Source organism: Vicugna pacos, chromosome 27 (assembly GCF_048564905.1).
Source record: "Vicugna pacos chromosome 27, VicPac4, whole genome shotgun sequence".
Classification (NCBI taxonomy): Eukaryota; Metazoa; Chordata; class Mammalia; order Artiodactyla; family Camelidae; genus Vicugna; species Vicugna pacos.
Window position 1 is genome coordinate 12,565,858 of NC_133013.1, and position 24,397 is coordinate 12,590,254.

The 24,397-nt window shown below is 41.7% G+C and overlaps 1 long non-coding RNA gene across 1 annotated transcript; it reads left to right on the forward strand.

Annotated features, from left to right (window-relative positions):
- The first annotated feature begins 1,436 nt into the window (after window positions 1–1,436).
- On the forward strand, window positions 1,437–24,397 carry LOC140689825 (uncharacterized). The gene is made up of 4 exons (XR_012064954.1): window positions 1,437–1,526; window positions 6,414–6,507; window positions 8,473–8,615; window positions 24,171–24,397. It is a non-coding gene; the product is annotated as an uncharacterized lncRNA (long non-coding RNA).

A 24,397-nucleotide genomic window follows, 5' to 3' on the forward strand; every position in this document is an offset into this window, starting at 1 on the left:
TTTTATACTGATGTCTATTTGTATATATGTATAATTCTTGGTAGTGTGTATGGGATAGAGATTCTAGAGATGGACAGACACAGTTAGAAAGAAGGCCTAAGCATAAAAAATGACAACATAACACCATTTGCAGCAACATGGATGTTCCTGGAGAATGTCATTCTAAGTGAAGTAAGCCAGAAAGAGAAAGAAAAATATCATATGAGATCGCTCATATGTGGAATCTAAAAAAAGAAAGAAAAGAAAAGAAAGAAGGAAAGAGAGAAAGAGAGAAAGAGAGAGAGAAAGAGAGAGAGAAAGAGGAAGGAAGGAAGGAAGGAAGGAAGGAAGGAAGGAAGGAAGGAAGGAAGGAAGAAAGAAAAGGAAAAGACAAATGAACATAAATACAAAACAGAAACAGACTCATAGACATAGAATACAAACTTGTGGTTGCCGGGGGAGGGGGAGAAGAATTTCGAACTGAGAGTTCGAAATTTGTAGATATTGGCACGTATATATAGAATAGATAAACAAGATTATACTGTACAGCACAGGGAAATATATACAAGATCTTGTGGTAGCTCACGGTGAAAAAGGATGCAACAATAAATATACGCGTGTTCACGTATAACTGAAAAATTGTGCTCTACACTGGAAACTGACATAACATTGTAAACTGACCATAACTCAATAAAATAAAATTTTAAAAAAAGAAAGAAGGCCTAAGAAGAAGGAGGCATAGGAGATGCAATATTTATCTAGATGAAAATATAGAAACTTACTTTTCTTAAGCTCAAAAGACATTCTGTAGGTCTACTTGCTTTCAATAGTAGAATCATATCCAATTTTTTCTGTCTAACATCTTCTGGAACAGGCGAAAAATCACGTTAATACGAAGTTTGCTAGCTACATATAAAGGGCCCTTATCATGAGCACAGCTCCACACCCAGGACCCAGTTGTCACAACAGCCCTACGGCACTTGAAGTTACTCCTTATGAATGGAACCAAAAGAATTTACCTTCAGGGCAGAGGCCATATTAAACATGGAAAAGCAACTTTCAGTTCTAAGCACAGTATTAAGATCCATATTGTCTTTGTCGCTGCAAAAGTCTTAAAAACAACCACAGCCATGATGAGTCTACAATGCTGTCTGGTGGTTCAATACATCAGTATCCCTTTCTGTGCCCTTAATCTGAGTGAACGGTGACCTGCCATGCTGCACAATTCCAAGGGGCACCATTCAAATCCTAATTTGTGTGGATGGTGCAGCATGAATGTGGATGGTTAGACAATGTTCAGCCCGGGTGCTATTCAACATGGTGGCCCTGGTAACAGATTTGAATTCTTGAAGGTGTTTTCTTTTAAAATCTGCACCAACGTGTTGCTCCAATTCCTCACCTGATGATGTAACAATGAAACATAAACTTGAGTGAACATTCTGTGCCAGGTACTTGCTTGCATTTATCTCATTGAATACTTACAACCCTATATGTAAATACAGTTATTGTCGTGACTCTAGAGTTGAGGAAACCAGTACACGTGGAACGTAAGTAACCAGCGGGGAATAGTTATCAAAGCCTGGAGTAGAACCTGAGCATTTGGACTTCAAGACCTATATACTGATTTTGAGTAATCCTTCTTGCTCCTGACATTAATTTGTCTTTATGCATTTTCTTGAATTGCTTGAGTCAACCACTTGGGCTGTGTTGAAGGAGTTGCTGGCACCAGGCTTCTTTCTTTGCGCTGCACTCTATAAAAACAAAGAAAAAAAAATTCATCCCGAAGTGAGTGATGACGGTGAGGCTTCCAGGATGTTAAAGTCTGTTCTTCTAGAAGGGGTCATCAGAAGCCAAAGCCAATAAAGCACCAAGAGGAAGTCTGGTATCCATGAACCAAAGCCTCAGCAAGGATGTGAAATCGTCAGGTCAAAGAAGGACTTGGCTCAGCTAAAAACGATTCACCTCCAGACCCCTGGAAAAGTTTCTCTGGCCGCCTCCTCGACAGGACTCCCCGTCTTTGCCATGCCCTGTCTTTCTTGTTCATTTCACAAACATTTCAACTCAAATTATGAATACAACCAAGAAAAACCTTCTATCTCTTCCTTCGTAGACAGTCAACCGAAGTCAGGTGTTCTTTTGTTCCCTTCATGCTAAATTTAGTTTATTAGTCGATTCACGTTATATTTCTATGAAGTAAAACCACAGCTTCTAGGGAATTTTTTTTCTTTCATTCCTCTGCAACTCTAGAGTTCAAGGTTGTGGACACTATCAAAACACTTGACCTAGAAAAATAATCAAAGCAGTGCTCTCTCCTGCTGGTTGGATTGGGGTGATAAATTGCACCAAACATTCTTGTTCCGCTTCTAAGACTCGGTGTTTCAGGCAGGAACTGGCTTCTTTCCCTTGCCACTAGCATTTCAAATTAAAAAGAGGATGATACAGCTCAAGGGATATTAGTACTTCTTAAATATATCTTCTGAACTACTTTATATAATCAAAGGCAGGGAAGTATTTTTCTACGCCAAACAAATTAAAGTTAAGCAGAGCAGTACAATAACTGGAATTATAACCTGGATATGCAGTTACACAACTTAAATGTTCTATTCTACCCAATTACGTGCTCTGTATGGATTTTTTAAAAATTGTATCCAGAGTTTGTCTCCAATGTTAAATTGAATTCTAGAATAATGCTTCAATGAATACACCACGATTCTAAGTGCCTACCATTTGCAAATAGTTAATGGCTTTTTACCGCAAGATTAGGGTCTCAAATTAGCCACCCGAGAGCCAAACCCTCCCCACTGTTTTCACTCATCCCACAAACATATTAGATTTTCCCCCAGAGCTTTTTATTCTTAATGGACTGACATACACATCAGGACATTTTATGTGAATTTTGGACACCTAGCTTTTAAAAAAAAAAGAAGAACCTAGTTATCCTTGGACAACTTGCTTGCATTCTGCATTTATTTATTCAACAAATATTTCTTGAGGGCGTGCTCTTTCCCAGATACTCTACTTAGGTGCCAGCATAAATCAGCGGGGAAAGAGCTGCAAACAAAAAGTCCCTGTCCTCATGGAACTCTGTTCTGGTGGGCATCTAGCTACGCTATCACGTAGATGAGACAGTTTTCGTTCATTTTAAAATTGTCTTTATTCCTCCTGTGTTCTTGGAGTTCCCATCACTAATTTATGTTCCCCTTCTATACTCCTGTCTCCAAGCCTCTGCGTTTTTTAACTCCCCTCTAAAGAGACCTATGCAATATGAGTTTCTGCACTGAGATCCCAGTAGTAGAGGGAAGGCAACATAGTACAGAGGGCACATATTTAGAGCTGAACAGCAAAGGCTCAAACCTTGGCTCTGATTTTTCTATGCTTTGTATCTTGGGCACATCATTCAATGCCTGTGCCTCAGTTCCCCCATCCGTCACATGGGGATGCTCATGGTCCCTAAGTCATGACGATTCAAAGAGTTAATGCTTGAACGTGCTTAGAAAAGAGGCTGGCACGTGGAGGATGCTTGTTAAATGAAGAGGTTTTAAATTATGCTGAAATCTTTCTATCTTTTTCCAGGTAACACTAAGAGAAACAGAAACAAGATACAAAGCCAAACTCCTCATGTAGAATTATTAACTGAATAAGTAACCTTCCTCAGAATCCTGAGATATATGCTTCGACCCAAATATTTCATCATCTAGAACACCCAGAATGCTTTGAAACACAAAATGCATGAGCATCTTCCCAATCAATTCGTAATATTTTAGAACTACTCTTGATGATTAAATAATTTTATCATTATGAATGAAATTAATAGCCATTTTCATGACCTAATTTTCACATAAGTCTTAAATGCAGCGTTAACTTGAAAATACACTCCTGATGCACTCCAGCTGGCGTATACCACCCTAAATGAGGCCATTTGCTTTAATAAACAAGCAAACAAAACAGAACAAAATAAATAAAAAGCCTTTCTTTTTTCTTAAATCTACCCCTTCCTCTCTTTTTCTCGTTTGTTAAATAGTCCAAATCTTCCACAAGTCAGATTCAACTCAACCAAAAAGCGTTTACTATGCCAGACGCACTGCGAGGTGTCTTAAACCCATCATTGCAGTGAGACATCACGGGGTTTTTGGTGACAGTTATTGCTGCCTCCATTTGCACATGAGAACACAGAAGCCGGGGGCAGGGAAGTGACTGGCCCAAGTTGACACAGCCTCTGGTCATGATGTCCAGCTCTGAATCTAGTCCACTAACTCTTTTGTTTTTTTTTTTAAGTTATAGTCAGTTTACTGGTCCACTAACTCTTGATCCTGTGTCCATCAGGATTGCTTTGGGCAGCGGTCCTCAGAGTCTGAGCCCTGACCTGCTGCGTCAGCTGTCACCTGGGTCCTTGTTACAAATGCAGAATCTCAGGCTCCACCCCAGATCTACTGGCCCAGCAGCCCTGGGGCCAGGGCCCAGCACCCTGAGTTTTAATAAGCCCTGGAGGTCTCCAGATGCCCACGCCCGTCTGAGACTTCGGCTCTTCTCAGCGGACCATCCTGACCACCGTCTTTCTCTCCCTGACCTTGCTCAGCCTTGCCAGGCTGTTTCTTCACGAATACCAATTTCATCACTCCCCTCTCTGTTTAGAAGCCTGCAGTTGGTCTCATTCCCTGCTTTGTGGAGGCCAAAACGCTGACAGCTCAGGGCTCCCCTGCTTCTACTCTAATACGCTGCTGTCTGACATCTTTCTGCCCTTCAGGCTGCTCACTTTGCCGTGAAGTGGCCCCCGTCTCCCCATTTCTGTGCCTTTGCATGTGTCACCCTTCCCTATCCTCTGTTCTCTCCCCAAACCAGCTCAGGCCGCCCCTCCCCTCGCATTCGAGTCTCACGGAGCACTCAAGGCCAGAACTCCTGTAAAGACGGACTCGGGCCCGGCCCACCTCCCCAGCCTCAACCCCAGCCAACTCTCTCACTCCAGCCTCACGGGCCGTCCGTCCGTCACTGGGACACAGCTCCCGTTGTCCTGCGGGGGGCTCTTGGTCCCTGCTTTTCCCCCCACTGGGGACACCCTTCCCCCAAATCCTTGTAGAGCTGGTTCTTTCTCATCTTTCGGATTCAACTCATATGTGACCTCCTAGGAAGGGCCGTCCCTGACGCCCACTCGCTAAGCCCCGTGTCACTCCCTGACTGCCCCGTGCTATTTTCTTCATAGCACTCATCACCGTCGACACTAATGCCTGCATTGATGATGCTGCCGGATGTCTTTCCACAAATAGAAGGAAACACTCTCAGGACAGATCCTGTAATAGCTTCATCCTCTGCCTCAATCCCAGTGCCTAGAGCAGTGCCTGGCACACCGTGGGTGCTAAAAATCTGCGTGTGAATGATTGAATGATTCACTTAGCATCTGCATTGGACCATTGGACCATTACTTCAAGGCTACCTTGCGGTGGGAGCTCTTTTTCTTTTCAATGTCCGTCCTGTTTCCTCCAGCTAGATTGGGAGCTTCTGAGTAGCCATGCCTGCCTTCGGACGGTTTTCTAGTCCTACAGGACCCAGCAGAAGGCTGAAATGACACAGATCCTGTAGGTTTTCATGTCTACCTTTTTCAAAGGGTCACACTACATCATTGTACGTAATTACTATTTCTCTGATCATTGTATGGCCAATGATATTTGAAGAGCTGGAAAAGAGTTTATATTAAAAGGAGACCAATGATGATGAATCCCTTTAGAAAATAAAAATACATTTTGTATTTGACAAATTCCCTTAGACTTGAACTTCTGAAGGAAAATCCTGCTTTATAGCACTGAATAGATAAAAAAATTCATTTGTAAATTGAATAATACTGATATAAATTCATTTTAATGCTTACTTATTTTCTGCCTGGTATTAAAGTAGGTAAATCACATGCATTATTAGGGACCTATTCAATCCTTAAAAACCCTTTGAGATTAACTTTGTCATTGCCTCTTTTAGAAACCAGGGATCACATAGGTGGGACATTTGCTTGCTCAAGATCTCATGGCCAGTAATGTTGAAGTTAAGAGTGTAACCCCAGCTTTGCCTTACACATCCATCACTTTGCAGTATAGCTCTCATTATATTTACCACGGGATCAAATAGAGATATCCTCATTAAACCGAAAGAACTAGCAAAAGAACATCCGAGAAAAAATTTTCAAAATCCTAGCCTTGTAGTTTGGAAGAATTAAGTCTGTGTTTAGCTAGTTCTAAAAGCAGTGAGGCGTTCATGGTAATATCAATAATTTAACAAATAAATTCTTTGGAATTCATTCACATTTTCCACATCAGGAAAGCAATTCTATCTGAAGCAAATTGCAAAATGTTGGTTTCACCACCAAATTATTAGCGAACCACAGTAAAAGCTTCCATTTGTTTATTCCTTTCAAAGTGTTTTTTTGCAGACACAATTTTGTCATTTCCTAGGACTTCACCTGAAGGAAAATGAGGGTGTACCCTTGAAAGATGAGAACAGGGAGGCCCAGCCTGCATACGATCTTGGCATTGCCGGGCCCTGCAGGTTAGTTCTGTTGACTCTTTTATCAAATATTCTTTGCACATCAAAACAAAGAACGGGTCCTGTTGACGGGTGCTTGGTGGAACTTCAGAGACAGCAATGCTTACATGAGGCCATTTGGACCAATATGAAGCAAATGATTCCACCTGTCCAGGTGAGCTACAGAGTGTCTGCTCCCCACCCCTCTTTCCAGCTGTTTCTCCCTCTTCTTTCAGGTCCCGGCTGTAGGCGTTTGGGTCTTGGCTACATCTCAGACACTCCACTGCTTATCTTGGGACAAGAACATCCATATTTGGCATTGACTTGCTTCACGCAACTCCCCATTATCTCATGGACTGAATCCTCAACCTACATCCCTGTGCCAGGACCACCAGCCTTCCTCCTTTGCCTCCCTTCCTCTTACTTGGCGATGCCCACCACACTTTCTATCTTTGTGTCTGACATGCCTGTCGCAGCCTTGGCCCACTTGGCCCACTCCACCGTGCCAGTCCTTCTAGGAGTTAATGACAGAGCCACTTTTTTTAGTGGCTTGGCTGTCACTTGGCTGAACAAGAACAGCTCTTTTATCTTTGCAGTTATGGCTGGTAGATGATCAGTGATGAATTTTAAAAAATCCAGTCAGCGGAGACTCACCAAAAAGAAACACTATATATTAAACTTTTTTAACTTAAAACATGTAAAAATGTCTCTTTAATTTGTCAGCCGTTTGATACAGGGCCAAGGCGTTCTCTCTGCATATGGGCCTGCTCATCGGAGTTCTGCACCGTCATTTTGCATAAATTACACCCATTAAGAAGCATCCCTGATTTTTCAGTCTCTCTAAAGTGGAGCAAGAACTTAAAGACTTGCAGAGCAATCTCAGAAGAGAATCCATCTAAATTTTAATGATCTTTCCCAATCTTATACATTTGTCTAACTCACACCTAATTTAACAGCAATTACTTTTTAGCAAATCGCCTTCATCAAATCTTTCCAAAGCATTCAACTTCGTTTTCATAGACACAACATCTTGCTTTCTTCTAACACTAATATTTCACCAGTTTACATAATGTTTAATGAAACTAAGCAATTACAGTAACAGATGCAACTGGTTTAAATAGAAATGGGGACAAATACACCTGGTTTTTGGAAAGCATTCATCTCGATTGAAAGAAGCAGAAGTCTGTGGGTGTCTTAGTGAGCAGCGTACTCCCTGGTGGGGACAGCTCCATCCACCGTGGAAATCCGAGGAAATGGAGAGCAGCAGTTAATACAGTAGGTCCTAAAACTGGAGGCTGGATACAAGAGGCAAGTGGCTGTGCAAAGACTAACCTCATTCTATCACAGAATCAGAGATAGCGGAGATGGTAGGCAGCCTTTCAACAGCCTATGTAATTCAGATTTCCATCAATAATCTATCTTCTTAGCAAAATCTATGGCAAGTTTTCTCAACTACTTGAAGTACACTCTCAGAGACAGGGTGCTCGTGAGCTAACAAAACAGCTCATTTCATAGCTGGACAATTGAATAGTTAAAACATTCTCTGGACTAGTCAGGATTTCCCACTTCTTGATGTCTATAAATTCAACCTCCTTGTTTCCATCAAGTATTCCTTCCATGAAGTGGTTGCCAGACCCCCGCCTCCTCTGGTTCTTTCTCCTCAGGACACACTCTAGTTTAGGGTTATTCATTTTCCCCTTAAAGGACCTTGCCCAGAAATGAAACCATTTGGCTCAGAACTGACCAACAAAAGCAGAAAGCAGAGAACTGTCAGGACACTATATTCATGTGCTTTCTCATTGCATCCACTTACCTTTTCAAAATAATTGCATCGGACTTTTGGCTCCTATGTTAGGTATGGCCAGCTCAAATGTCCAGATCTTCTTTTCCTGAACTGTAGCCCAGTTACTTAATTTTTTTTCTCTTGCTTGCTTTTCCTGTTTCTTTTTTGCTGTTGATTCTTCAACCATAAATTTGTATTTGTTTCAGTTCGTCTGAGACTGATTAGTTTGAGTGTCCGTCATTGCCAGGATGATCATAACAACTGATTATTTGCTGAGTGGTTACCATGCACCAGGAACAGTTCTAAGCATTGTCCATGAATCATTTAATCCTTATCACCATTTTGTGAGGTAAGTACTATTTCACATACCCATTTCTCAGCTGAGAAAACAGAAGCAAAATGTATTTAAGTCTATTCCTAAGGGGCATCTATATAGCAACTGGCAGATGTGAGATGTAAACAATCTAGGCAAGATGGTGCCAAGTACAAGGCTCTTAGCCACCACACTCGATCATCTTCTGATTCGTGTTTGATTCACCTCTTCTCTTACATAGGACTTTGTAGTTTATGGAATCAAAACTTGACAAAAAGTTGTCAGTCAAGAAACTGACAAACATTTCCAAACATACCTTGGAGGTCCATCTATGTTGCCCACTTTCTATTGGCTGTTCTAGAGGAGGATCATGTATGTGGGCTCCATTATAGGCACTTCTGTGTCCAACTTTGCACTCAGATTGGGAGGGGGATCTCACAGAGTACAAAGGTGATGTGTTCTAGGTTGGGGACACCTCGGTTCTAGTCTGGCTCCGTCCCAGCTGTGCAAAGTCAGCTCCTTACTTTACTGACCCAGTCCCTTTTATTTGTAGAAGAAAAACAATTACATCAATCATATGGGGCTTCTGGGAGGATCATATGCAATACTCTTAGTAATACCCTGAACTAAGAGCAGGGACTCCGGGTGAGACGTGAAAATACTCTCACAAAGGCCCAAGAAATATGGAGGAACACATGGTACTCTCTCTCTCTCTTTTCTTTTCTTTCTTTCCTTCTTTCTTTCTTTCCTTCTTTCTTTCTTTCCTTCTTTCTTTCTTTCTCTTTCTTTCTTTCTCTCTCTTTCTTTCTTTCTTTCTTTTTTTCTTTTTCTTTTTTTTTCTTTCTTTCTTTCTTTCTCTTTCTTTCTTTCTTTCTTTCTTTCTTCTTTCTTTCTTTCTTTCTTTCTTTCTTTCTTTCTTTCTTTCTTTCTTTCTTTCTTTCTTTCTTTCTTTCTTTCTCTTTCTTTCTTTTTTTATGAGCCTAGATCATACAGTTGCAGGGTACTCTCTTGAAGAAAGAGGATGTGAACTGTGACAAGGTGACATCTTGAGCAGTTCTCCAAAGAGGAAAGAGAACTTGTCCCCTGTCCGTTGCTCTGCTGGGAAGAATGGGGCCATGAAACTGAGCGGCTGGAGCTGCCAGCGTGGACTAGCTCCCCTTCTCAAGTCAGCCTGCTGGTGAGGAGGAGAGGAAGGAACGCTGTGTGAGCCTCAGAGGCTTAATTAATCATCTTGGCAATTACTCTAGTCTCAAATCAGCTTCCTGCTGAGCGCCCTGACACTGCCTCTCTCAGTTCCCTGAGACCAGACACTTCCTGTCTTCAAGTGGCCACCAACCAAGGAAGCAAATTAAGGATATCTTCCTATACAGCCTGTTTGAGCAGATTTTATTCAAAGAGGGTGGCAATATTAATAGGCAACTGATTTTTCACTAATGACAAAAGATTCTACCAAGAGCTTCGTGTGTGTCCAACAGTGTCATCAGATTCTTTTGTTCAATGCATGTATTTTTCTGCTACAGATTCCAGGGGTTAGGTTTCTGCCCTTTGCCTCTGAACAGCATTGGATGCAAGCTTACGAAACAACTAACATTTTCAGTTTCTATAGATACTTCGTTTAGACGTCATGGAAGACTCTTGAAGCTTAGGAGTTTCCAAGAACTAAGCAAAATAAGTATTGAGAATTTGCACACCACTTGAGAATTTTGCATCCAGCCGTCTTTCCCGAGGCAACACACTCTGCATCCAGGAAGAGGCAGAAGTGGTGGACATCTGAGTCCTCCCAGCAGGGATGACCCTGCTCCCATCCCAACTTCTCACTTTCCACATGGTTCCCAGGGCTGTCATCCTAACCCCTTAGAGGTGAGGGCAGAGTTGAGGGCTGTGTGTCTTCACAGCCTTCTTTTCAGATACTGCTTGGTACCCACATTTTAACTCCTTCTGTGCCTTCTAAATGACCCAGGGCAGCACCAGCTTCCATACTGTAATCTTGGCATTTGTTGCAGCTGGGATATCCCCAGCTCTCCCTGGAGTACCTTCTGCCAGGGGCGACCCACCTTAATTTATTGTTTGCTTTGTCTGTTCTAGCATATTTATTTGAAATATTGCTGCTGTTTCCCTTAGAGTGATTAACTAACAAGAGATACCATATGAAAGAGTCTTCCTCAGTCTGTGCTTTTATGTTTATTCTGCTCCAGCTTTGTTTTTTGTTTTTTTCTTTCATGTATATTATAATAGTAGGAAGGAAAGTGATCAGTCTTTAGGTTAGTAACAGCAAGCTCCACCCTTCTGGTCTGTCTTAGGGCCAATAAAGACATTTGCTAAATTGTATTTTAGAACTATGACAAGATTCACAATTCTGGCAGAATCCACCAAAAAAAAAAAAAGTTAGTAATAAGTTATCCTTTGCTGAGGTTCTCAGCACAGGTTTGAGTCGGGGGTAGCAGCTTCGGGTGGTCCTATCGGTCTTTTTTGCATACACAGTATTAATGCTTATGTGTTTACCATTGAACATTTTCCAAAGCACCTGCCCAATTATAATCTGTCTTGTTTTTATGCCCAAAGTCAACATATGTCTCAATAAGGAGGGACTCATGTGATGGATGAGTTAAAGAAAATGATGGACCTAAAACGAGAAGTTTTGAGTTCAAATCGTGAGGTTGGCACAGTGGGTGAGAAACAGGGCTATGGTTTCCTGTATAAAAGAAGGGGATTCAAGTTCTCTCAAGTTGGATCCGGCTCTAACATTTCCTTCTTGCTTGAGATCATGCAATCAAGGGTCGGCAGAGTCCCACACAGGAGTCTGGTGTCCTCACTCCTCATTCCCCCACCCGCGACACCAGAACGTATTGTCAATGTCAAGGTGGGGTGTATCAGCACTACATGTAGAGATACTGAAGATGTTTGAGGATTTAAGGATTCAAAGATGTCAGAGCAGAGGGGGGAGAGAAGAGAGGAGTGGGTTGTAGGCCAGGATTATGAGACAAGGTTATAAATGCTGCATACGGTGTGTGAGGACGCAGAGAAGGAAAAGTAATTCTGCCTAGGAGTGAGGGAGAGGAAATCCAAAAGAGCTGGAAAGGGAAGAGAATCATCGAGCAGAATCACGTGACTAAACAGAAGGGAAAAAGTGAGTTGAAATAAAATAATGAAATGGTTGATCTGAGCATAACCAACAAATGTCTATGAGATTTTCCTTTCATTCTTTGACTCACTTTAAGAAGAGGGAAAAAGTCACCTCCAGTGGAAAAAAAAAACTATAGATTTCTGCACATAGGAACAAAAATCAGAAAATTCCGTCTTCGTTCCTAATCCCCTACATAGTCTATGTTTATAGTCATAAATACCAAGAATTCATATTCAGAACATGGACCCTGAGGAACTGTTAAGAGTCTAAATCATCAAATAAAGAACTAGGCAAGTTCAGCTTACTATGATTGCCTAGGCAGGGAAGTGGATCTGTCCATTTAAGAAAAAAAAAATTGATAATAGGAATGGAAACAAAAAGTTTTGAGTTTTTCTTGATCATCAATTAACAACAACAACAAAATCCCAACTGATCTGGGGAGCCCTGTTCCCTAAACATTCTGGTTAATTGACATTTTCTGCTCTATTTGAGTGCAAAAGGAATGCTAGTGAGGTGACGCTGGAAGCTGTAAAATTACATCCATCCACTTAATCACATGTGAATTTTACGAGATGGATTTTACAACTGTTTTCTCCCTCAGTGTGAAAAGCTCTCTTGTTCTAGATGACCTTGATAGAAGGTTTTCCTGGTCGCTGTAGAGCTATGCTATTCCATGGAGGAAATACAAAATGAGGGTGTTGTGGACCGTCAGACTGGGATACTGGCCGGGCCAGGGGGCACTGAGTTCAGGTCCAAGGGGCAAAAACCAAGCAGAAGCTGGAGGATATTGAGAATGAAGAATAAGCAAGAGCTGAGTCCATAGGGAAGACAGAGGGTTCAGTCACCAAGTCCGGCTGTGATCATGGGGACAGAAATAAGAACGAGACAGACCGGGGTGAGAACTTCAGCACCCACATCAGACTGCCCAGAACCAAATCCCAGGTCAGCTCGTCCTCACAATACAACTTTGTGCAATTGTCTTAATTTTCATAGAGCTCAGTTTCCTCATCTGTAAAATGAGAAAAGTTATGGCACCTACCTCACAAATCTTGTGGGAAATTCTCATCATAAATGAGACGATGTATCTAAAACATTCAGTACAGTGTCCAGCCCATGGTGAGTGTGTGATAAATGTTAATGGTTACCGTTCATAACATGAGACAAGAAGTCAAGGATTTAAATTAGACTTGACCTAGAAAGGAGCCGAGAGCCTAGGGGTAAGAGCAGGATGAAGCCAGGAAAACTGAAGACATTGCATCAAATAGGGTGGGAAAGTACATAGTGGCCTAATTTAGACATTCAGCTGACTTGTTGTAATAATAATGATGATGGTGATAATATTAACACTAGTAACAGCAGTTATCAGTTTGTAGCCCTCATTATGTGCCAAGCATTGTTCTCAGCACTTTACACCCATTATTCTATTTCATCCTCACAACAGCTTTACGAAGAAGACAGGAAATAGCGGGGCTGCCGTTCATTAAACTGCAATTAAAGTCCAGTGATCAGTAGGAAGGCTTTGGGGAGAATATTCTTCAACTATTACCTCCATTTAGACGTGGCACTTTAAACCAGGACCTTGAAGAAAATAATCACATTGGGATGGAGACCGAAAAGGTCAACTTAAAGTTTACATGAACCACTTGATATTAAAAAAAATAAAAATTAGAAACCTTTCCACAAGCAAACCTCTGTCCTATAATGTCCTTGGATGGGGAGGCAATGACGCTTCTGACAGTAGATGCGCTGGATGAAAGATAGGAGTGTAGCCAAGTCTGAAATTCACTGCAAGTCCTGTTCCTCAGACCCTGCGAGGCTCGCCAGTCTGGGCATTTTGTTTCATCTGGTGGAGCTGCCAGAGTTGCCCAGGAGTCGATGCCAAGGCAAAGAGAAAGCTTTTAAAAGAGATTTGTTGAAATTCTGTCACAAGGTCCTATAAACAATTCCTGTCTCCTTCCTGTATCCTGTTATAAATCGTAATCTATATTTTACCTACTGTACAAATATCATCATTCTTTTGTATAATATTCTCAACATCTTCACTTGATTGCTTTTAAATACTTTTCAGCTTATTATTCTGTCTTATCTATTTTTTTCGTTTTTGCTTATTTGGTTTGGTGGCACCTTCCCCTTTCAGAAATCAGATAACCCTTTTTAGCTTTCAGTCACCTCCCTCTTATTACCAAGTATTCATACCTCAACAAGGACCCTCTTTAATAAGCAAAGAATGCGAGTTGCTTAAAGGTTGTTTTTGAAGATTTTAATGAACATCAAGAAGACAGTAATCATTTAAAAACCCCACCTGCTGGATAACGGTGATATCTTTGAATGATTGTGTAGTCTTCTATCAGTTTCTAAAATTATCCCATTGTTGGAGAAGGTAAATCATAATTGTGTGACATTACACTCGTTTAGGACATTAGGAATAAAAATTATACTTTCTAGAGATGAAGAGAACTAAATATACGGCAGGAAAAAAAAAGGAGATTCAGTTCCTCTTATTCACTTAGTGTTTCAGATTCCATACTATCACCTCTTTCCCAAGTGTTGCTAATGTACTACTTTCTTGCTATACTGCTAAGGTATCAACCTCAAATTAAATGGCCGTTAGGATGTAACGTTCAAGATGTTAAGATATCTGGATGAAAAGTGAATCATCTCAATGTATTGTCTAGGTGATGCCAAACATGGAAATATCTGGGAACAGCCCTGGTGTTTGGTGTCATAGAAACAAAACAACCCGTTGACAATTGAAACTGCTCACTTTTCAATGGGATGTTTTGGTATCACAAGGACCCCCCTCAAATCACCTTTTCCTCTAGTGGGCCTTGAGCTGAGACTCCAGCTGTCAGTTGCTGTTCTACCTCAGGAAGTGTGCAAAGCCGGGGTTCTCTGTGAGGGAACTGACAAACGTTAGCAGTTAAGGAGCGGCACAGATTTTCCGGGACATACTCAAGGATTTTGCCTGTTTCCAACATAACGCAAAGCTCACAAGCTATTGTGTCTGTTTCTCTCTCCACCCCTTTCTCTCTCTGGGGCACACATACACACACACACACACACACACACACACACATGTACACACAGACACAGACACATCATCATCTGTTTTCTGCCTAAGCCTTACTTAAGGGAAGCTGTCATTATTAGTTGGTTTCGGGATTCAGGGCCTCATTGTGGTGAGGACCCCTTAGAGAACTCTGAGCTGGATGCCAGGAGAGACCATCTGCAATTATGGGCTGGATAAGCCCAGCCACTTAGCAGTTATGTCCTGAAGGAGCCCAAAGCTGACCAAATGATTCTTCAGTCTTACAGGAGATGCCAATGGAAGTAAGGGATGGATTTGCACTCCTCTTCCGCCCTGGCCTTCATCCAGGCAGTACCCTCTTCCAGGAAGAGCTTTTACCCTTATCCATCTGCCCAGAGCTTCACTTCCTCCCTAAACACTCAGACTTACTGTTTCCTCAAGGTTTCAGCACATGAGTGGCCTCTGATTCTCCCATTACTCTCTGGTCATAACCTGTATTGTTTGGGATTCACTCTTGGCTCTCCCAGACCGTGGGCTCTTTGTGGTCAAAGGTAGTTCTTATCATATTTGGAGTCCTTAACATTAGCCCAGTGCTTGACAACTAATAAACCTTAGTGAGCGCTACCTAAGCAAACGCTCCCCTTTCCCCAAGCTGACACACTTCCTTTGCGGGTAACTTTCAGCAGCCAATTCCACAACGTGTGTCTGTGTTTCTGTATGTCATACACCCTCCAGCAATGCCTCTGTCTGTCCTGGCCCAGTCCTGAGTTCCACGAAGAGTGCCTTGCCTTGAACAGGTAAGGGCTCACCTAAAAGGGCTGGATGAGTGGGAAGGAAAAAGAGAGAGACAGGTCCACAGCCGCTGAACGTAGTTAAGCAAAGCTCTCACAGAATTGCAGGCCTGCAGCTCCACTCCAGAATCCTTAAGGAAGAGTTTCAACAGTGTCTTTTGTTCATGCACATGACAAGTCACGTGAAGGCCTACAGTGAGCTGAGACAGCAATGGTGAGCAAAACCGAGAGAAGATGGCAGTCTTGGGAGGGAACACATAATAAGTTAGGAAAATAAATATGGTGATACAAGTGTGGACAGCCCTGGAGAGAAAGGGTGGCCGTGCAAGGCTGAGAGGTGGGGGGAGCATGGGCTCCCTGAGGTAGTGGTGTCTGAGGGGCGGACTTCATGCGGGAAGGAGTTCAGGGGGAAAAAAGTGACTGGGTTGTTTTGTCACAGGGAGAGAGGGAGGGAAGCTGGGAGAGGCCAAATGTGGACCTGTGGGCAGGAGGACAGAGACTGAGGAGAATGTGTGAAATAATTTACTTCTTTGTATTTATTTTATTATTATTTATTCATTTTAATAAGAATTTTTTAATTGGCATACAGTTGATTTACAATGCTTCAGGTGAACAGCAAAGTGACTCAGTTACACATATCTGTCTGTCTGTCCCTCCACCCATCTATCCATCCATCCATCCATGTACCTATCTATCTATCTATCTATCCATTCTTTTTCAGATTCTTTTCCATTATAGATTATTACAAGATATTGAATACAGTTCCTTGGGCTAAACAGCAAGTCCTTGTTTACCTATTTTATATATAGCAGAATCTATCTGTTTACCCCCTTTTGGCAGCCATAAGTTTATTTTCTATGTCTGTACCTTTAAAACCAGAATTACAGCTCTTCTTCAGCAGAAGAAAATACAGTTAGGGCTACTGGCTTTAGAATACCTTAGGATAAAACTGGCCAGGTGGCAGACCCCCAGTAAATATTTCTCCCAGCTAGCCTGTTCTTAAAACTTTTGCAGATAAGCACTTCAGCCCAAGTTTCTGTCCGGGCTGAAGACAAGTTGAGTTACTGATGGGGGAGGCCCACTGAGGCCTTGTGCTGGTGACTGATAGTCCCGGATCTTTTACTGCAATACTTCCATTTGCAAAAAAAAAAAAAAAAAAAAAAAAAGAGAGTTTTCAGGGTTAAGTTTAAATCTCAGCTGGCTTAGGAGATGGCATGAAATGAGGACCCCACTATGAAGGAGCGTGATTTGCAAAGAGGGCAGGGATGTCTTCGGCCAGCGTGGCAGGAGTCCAGTTAGCACTCCAAAGTTCCCATCCTGCACAGGACGCTGTCTGCTTGGAAACAAAGCCAGGTTGGTGCTGACTTTAATGGCCTTTTCCGTTTCTCTCTTGACAAAGATTAAAGTTTATAAGTGGCGCATTCCGATCTTATTAAACACTGAGTGGCCCCCATCAGAAATCGCAGGAAATGAGGGACATAGCATCCAACACAATGCACATTCTTTTGTGTGTTTTCTTCTGTGGAGGGGTGTGTTAGGCCTTCAAAAAGGGGATGAGGCAGCTTTAATAAGAAGAAGGGAAAAAAAATGAAAGGGGAAGGGAAGAAAGGTGCCTCAATTGTCTCGGCAGCTGATCAACAAAGGAGCAGTCGTGAGCTGTAACCTCTTGGAGCCGCAGTCTGGAACATGACACATGTCAGCCTATGATAAATGGTGCAGAGCGTGTGCAATTTCAAGCGCAATGCCCTTGAGATGCGCAGGACCTCGATCGCAAATGTTATTGTTAAATTAAACCTTAAAGGAAGGATTGGAAAGAGAGGTGGGGGTGGGATGCGATATATATATATATATATATATATATATATATATATATACACTTATATATACACACATATATATAAAATAAGAAATAATAGGAAGGTGGAGAAATAAAACTTTCTCTTCTTCACCTAGCAGGATAAAAATAGCATGCCCTGAAAACTATCCAACATGTGAGGCTTCCGTTTGTCTTTGCCTTATTCAGTATTCCGAATTATTTTTATGGGTGTGGCTACCTTACACCTTCTGGTTTGTATATGTGCTCTGTTCGTTTTTCTCATCTTTGGTCATCCTGCCGGCACCTGCTATCCATCTTGTTTCCACATTCTGTGTGTGAACGCATGTGTGATGTGTGTGAGTGTGGATGTGTGTGGTGTGTTTTCATCTGGCGCTAAAGGCTAAAAATCTCTCTCTCTGTCCATCACCTATTGGCACACCTCTAGCCCCTGAGCTAATTAATTTAATGCAAGAAATATCAGATGGGGTGGGATAAGGCAAAGGAGGGGAAAGGATGCTGGAGGAAGGGGCCGTGGGGGCATGAGTCTGAAAACTGCTCAGCTACCAAGGCTCAAAGTAGTCAGTGACATGAGTGACATGAAAATATTAGCTACAGAGATAACAATGGAAAAGCCACCGAAGTTTACTACCATCAGGACAGAAAATGTGAAGAGCTGTTTTCAGGTAGAACTTACAGTAAAAAAAAAAAATATATATATATATATATGTATATATATATACATATATATATATATATACACACACACACATACATATATGTATGTAAGCTAATTGACCGAGCATCTTTATCATGTGACCACACCCGCCAATCACAATTCAGAACTCCCCTCCTGGATTCAAAGCATCATTATTGGTCTAGAAGTGATTGACGCACAGGGATTGGCTGGAGAAGAGATGCGCGTGACTATTCTGGAGCGAGTCCATGCTGAAGGGATTTATTTACTTTTCCCCTCCCTGCAACACATTTAGATGAAAGAATGTTTAATAGAGGGGGGAAAAAAACAAATCACAAAAAGAAAGGGAATCCAAGGCTTGTTTTGTACATTTTGGCCAGGGGTTGCTTAGCCTCTTAAAAAACCAGACTCCTTTTTTGGTCGTTTGGAAAAGTTCACCCAGGTTTCTTGTTATGAAAGAAAATAAACATCAGACAAAACAGGACTTTATCAAAACTATAAATAATTCAATGCAGATGGATTTAAAAAGCAAGCAGATTTTCAGAGTGTGGAGCACGGCGGGGTTTGGGTGGAAACAGAGAGGGAATATAAACAGAAGAACGAGATGAAATTATGAACTTGTTGAGGAAAATAAATAGACACATAAAACTAATTGAAAGGAAAATAAAGAGGGAACACTCTGAAAACAAGGCAGGCGTCCCAGAGTTCTGTGCAGTGGCATGCTGCCTGAGGCCACGGACTAAAGGCATCCCAGCTGAGAGCTGCCATTGAGGGCAGGCTGCTGCCCAGCAGGGCCAAAAGGGGCAGCAGGGGATGAAGCCCCGTGAAAATGTCTCAGCCTCAAGTTAGTGTCAAACTGCAGTTAGAACCCAGTGGTCTGGGGTCCTCGTCCAGCGCTTTTGACCACATGGCACAGGCAGTGGTGTGACCCTCCGTGTAGCACTTCAACTGAACAGAGACCTCGACTCACCCTGGACCCAGGCCCAAGCCATCAAGCCATCAAAGAGCTTCAGTTTGGCAACGCCTTGACTCCCAGCCCTAAACAACACCACGGGAAGTGCCAAGAGCCAAAGGAAGCTGAATCATGCATTTAATCAATACCTCTGGAAAGATTCAAAGGGGAGCCTCAAAGTCTGATGAGCGTGGAAAAGGTTCTCATCCTTTGAGTTGGGAGACAAGGTTGCACTCCCCGAATTACCAAGGGGAAAAAAAATGCTTTCACCACCACAAGGTTAGGAAATTCCTTCATCAGACCACCTCCTCCGTCCCTACTCTGTGGCTCAGAAGAGGATAAAGAAGGCAGCCAGTAAGCGGTCCTTGGGGAAGCAGGGAGCAGCCTCCCCTGCTGCTACATTAGCTGATGCCTCAGACATATTTCATTGGTGGGTTCCTCCTTGCCTCCCTTGTACTAGACCTGGTGGATATATAAAACTTACTGACAGTTCTTTATTGATTTATTAAACGTGGATATAGCAAATCTCTCTTGGAGTTATGTGTGCCAGGTAACCACAGAGAAGAATTTTTTTTTTCCCCAGCAATGTGAATAAATCTTCAGTGAAAGTCATCAAGTGGGCGTAATTGAGTTTGCAAGGTATGTAAAGCCAGTTTTTAATCAATCAACAAACAGACGTTTCCTTTGGTAGCTCCTGGAGATGGAAAGTGAAAAACTCTAGGGGGAGCGTGCCCTGGATGCTGCAGCTGTGGCCAGAGGTCACATGGTGTGCACGTGACCACGAGGTCCCTCCCCTGTTCATCAGGGTTGTTTCCAAAGCAGTGATCGTTCTGAGTCAGCAACGGAACCAAGTGTCTACAGCAACTCTCACAGCATCTTTTTCTCTCCCTTGGAAAGTCAGACGTTACCTGTGAAAGACTGGGAGATGTAATCAACAGTGTTGGAGAGTTGCCTTTGCATCTTTAGGGAGGAAAATAAGCCTTTCTTCCACCAGGCTAATCATGTCATTTTATTTTATTTCATACACAAGTCATTTCTTTTCCAGGATCCTAGGGTTAAGCTACCTAAATCTTGTTGATACAGAAACAGTGAGTCCACGTCACAATTTTTATTCACATGGCGTATGCATCGCACCCCCTCCCGGGGACCACCTCGGCTTCCTGCATCTGGAGCCCCAGATTCAGCCTTTCAGGAAAGCAAATGCCTCAGGAGAGCATCTTTTCTTCAAAATAAATGACTAGGGTAATTGCTACTAGAGTGTTTTAAAATTACATATTTGCAATCAAACTCCAATTTCAAATTACCCCAACAAGCAGCCCTACCTCACTACAATTGAGAAAGCCTGGTATTACTGACATGTGTGTACATCATTTGAAAGAAGACGAGAAAGGGGTCTTCACCAAGAGCAGCTTTTCCATGGTCACGACTTGATTATCATCCACCAGAGTGAAACGCGTCCATTAAAAAGAAAGTTTTATTTTTGTCATGTTTTTTTTCCTACTTCTCTCTCTTCTTAAATCTATTTCTTCTCTCCAGTCCTACCCTGTGCATTGTCAACATTGAACCTAAATCCACATCTCCTCCAAATTTTGCCCACTTCAATCTTGAGCCCCAGAAAACTTGTCTCTCTTAGTTTAGTGGAAACTCAGCCCAGAAAGAAAAAGAATCCTCTCGGGCAGATGAGAAAGGTGTTCAGAATGGCCTTCTGACTGGTATCCAGGTGCCAGGCTTAACACTTGATCATTATTCTCATTTCCCATAAGTTAATGTCCTGAATCTTAGCGTTATTCGTAAGGACCTTCATTCTTTAGTTTTTTACAATTTTATTTTCTACTAGCGTTCGTTACACACGCCACCCTCTGGTCATCGTAACTTCTTACATTACAGACTGTCTCCACTTCTTAGCACAAGTTGTTCTCTCTGGAATGACCCTTCCCTTCTGACCCTCACGTTCCAGAAGAAAGCCAAGTTATCCAGAAGGAAACGTCAAGGTGTCCTGACCTTGCTGAGTTACGACCGCCTGCCGTCCAGCCTCATTCTCTCTCTCCCACCTTTTTTATTGAGCATCTCCTGTAATCCAGGCACAGTACTGGGCACTGGCTATAGTGGTCAGCAGAGAGACATGACCCTTATTTAGATGGAAACTGTCACCACCTTTAGATCCCTCTTTCTTCCATACTGCCATTGTATTTGGGTCACACCACATCAAATTCAAGTTACTTATGCTCAGGTTCATAGTCACAGGACACACTGGGCACTACCTGGCCCAAATCCTGCTCTATTCAATACCATAGCTTCTGTACTTGGCACAACTTAATCAAGTTTTATTGAATTATTATCAATTTTTAATCTATAATGGCAAGATAAAGCAGGAAGCCTTACCCTGAATTAATAAAAAGGAATGTAATTCACAAGCAAGAGGATGGCCATAAGGTTGAAAGAATTGGCTGAAACACTGATTATCCGAGATCCTCTTCCCAGGACCCATTTCTGGGCCTCTGATTGAGAGTTCCAGAGACGGCTCCAGATGCTTTGGGTCATCTTTCTAAACTCTGCTCACTCCTATCACTCTGTTCCACTGATGGTGGCCTTACATTATTAGGGTTGACTTTCAATTAGTGTCAGTTTTCCAAAAACAATATTTTCAGGAAGTTTCTATTCAGATTCCAAACTGACTTACCACTGAGATGAAAATACTCAGAGAGGCTCCAGCCTCTCTCAAAGGAAAAGCTTTGATAAAAGTAAACAAGCAAACAATACACATCTTTCTCTCTTAGTATTAAAAAAAATTAATTGTAGGGTTTTTTTTTCCTTCTTATTGGAAATATGAAGCTAATGTTGGTTTATTTGTTGGATTCTATACACTGATTTTACAAAGTCTGGATAGGATGGTGCAAAATGACAGTCCCATTAGACAAAAGAAATTCCATCTAAATTGAATCACGAAAGAAGCATAAGCTTATTTTGATTAAAGAAGCAACTGAGCAATTCTTTTTCACTTAGAATGTATAATCATCATTGAAAATTCAAAGGAAATTCAAGTGAGGATCCATATGGAGGAAAAGGAAAGAAGAAAAAGTATGTGTGTGTGTTTATAGTGTATCCATATATACAAACACACATACACACATTCATATACACATATATACATGTCCATGTATACTAACGGACATGTCTCTCCAAGCTGACATAGGAAATGAATGCCTTTGTCAGATTGCATTTTAAAATTTTTAAGTGAATTGAAAACTCTCGATAAGTCATGAAGTAACTTACTTCATTTTCCTAAGGCTCCTAAATGTGTTCCTCATTTTCAGTCATCATATTATAATAAGACCTGATTATCCGTGACTAATCTTTAAATTCGTATGTTTAAAAACTGGAATTTTACCTGCCCTATCATAATATGGGCTTTTCTATGATAAATTTTATACAAGGCCCTAAAAGAGTCACTTTGCAGCCATTATATATATATGATATATATAATATATAGCTACCACATAGAATATATATATACACAGATACATATAGACATATATAGAAATATAAACAGATGCATTTGATATATACAGATATACAAATACATATCTGTATGTATTGCCGACATATTGTAGATATATGCCTATATATATATACTTATAGGATTGTATTTAAAAATGGGTTCTTTGAAGACAAATAATAGCAGTTACAGAAAATTTGGCTGCACCAGCTTAAAAGCAGGACCTCCAGATCTTACTTTTGCCTTTGGCTCTGACAGTCCATCTGATCATGAGACTCTTTCAGTCTCTCCAAACTTCCATTGTCTCTTCCATAAGATGAAGATCCTACTCTACCCGCTACACTGAGTGGTGTGAAGACAAAACACTAGTTAACAGCTACGGACACTTACCGTGCCGTGCGCTTTTGTTTAATTTCTCTCTTCCTCTTGCCATCCTCCGAGACGTTGGTATTATTACCATCTGCGTTTTCCAGGTGAACTTAAGGGACAGCGAGGTAGTTTGCCACGGGTGACACAGCTTGAAAAAAAGCAGATACAAACTTTGACATGAGATCTGTTTGTTCGTAGAGCCTGGGCTTCATATCATTAGCTCAGCCTAGTTTGCAAAGAAAAACATACCCACAAAAGCATTTCGAAGAATTAAAGGACTAATCCATGTGCACAGTAAGTTGGCAGCAACCCCTGTGCCCACCACAGTGCCATGCCAACAGAAGACAGCACACATGTATACTTTTTCTTTACAGGGAAGCGGATTCTCCATTAGATAGAGACATACTTGGAATTACCCATCATCTGATCTATGTCTCGAGGTTGAGGATGAGATTTTATTCTTGCTATAGAAAGCACAACTAAAGTATAGAAGTTGATGAAGACTGCATGAGAGATACCCTTGATTTCATGCATTTTAGGTATCTCATAAATAAATTGCGATTCTGGGATTTAATTCTGAAGTCAAGGGCTTCCTTTTTGACAGAAATCACAGAGGAGGGAATTAAGCGCTGTCTTTTAAGAATTTTAAAGGGCACAAATCATCGCTGTCTGCTGCTGGATTTCAGTGCAGTTTACAAGGAAATTTGACTTCTTGACCTGTTTGCATACTGTACTCCTAAGCCACCGGCTTTAACAGCCCAAAGAAGACACAGCTTTGTCGATGTCAAGGCTTATAAAGCATCTTCCCATCTTACAGAGGACTTCTGTGGTTCTCTCTGAGGAGTGTGTTCCTCTAGATATAAAGAATGATTCTGGAGTAAGTATAAGATAAAGAAGCCTCATGGGATGTATAGGGGAGGGAGGGACTCGGTGTGATGGACTGGATCATGCTTATATTTGAGCCCAAAGGACAGCAGCATCTCTATGACAATTTTCTTTTTTGAAGAATTTTTCAGTGTGTAAGTTTCTTTCTGGAATGATAGAGAACCCAAACGCCTAACATCAAAGAAAGACATGCTTAACCAGGGAAGATATGGTAAACTACACATCATTACTATGACTGGAGCAGGATGAGTGTGGACATTTAACGTTATCTTTCTGGTCTGCCATTTGTCAGGCATGGAGTTGGTAGGTCAGTTAGATCTCTGTATTATTGCACTCTGGTCTCCCTGTTCCAGGAACTCATGGGAGTTATAGTGCATTTTAGGACTAAAAAGTACCTGAAACTGAGATCATTCTTTTGTCTTTATTGTTTTCTCAGCGTACCTGTGACTGTGTATCATTACCAAAGATCATGAGGGATCTGCATGTGTTTAACCAGAAACAATGAGCCTCTGATGAGAAGTGAAGGAGGACTATGGTGTCCACCCCCAGCTCTGCCAGCCTAGCTGTCTTGGGAATCCTGAGAAGAAGCTACTTCATTTTTCTTCTTCCTTCTTTACTTGTCATTTGCCAGTCTCAGAAATAGAATAACTGGGCTTCAATATG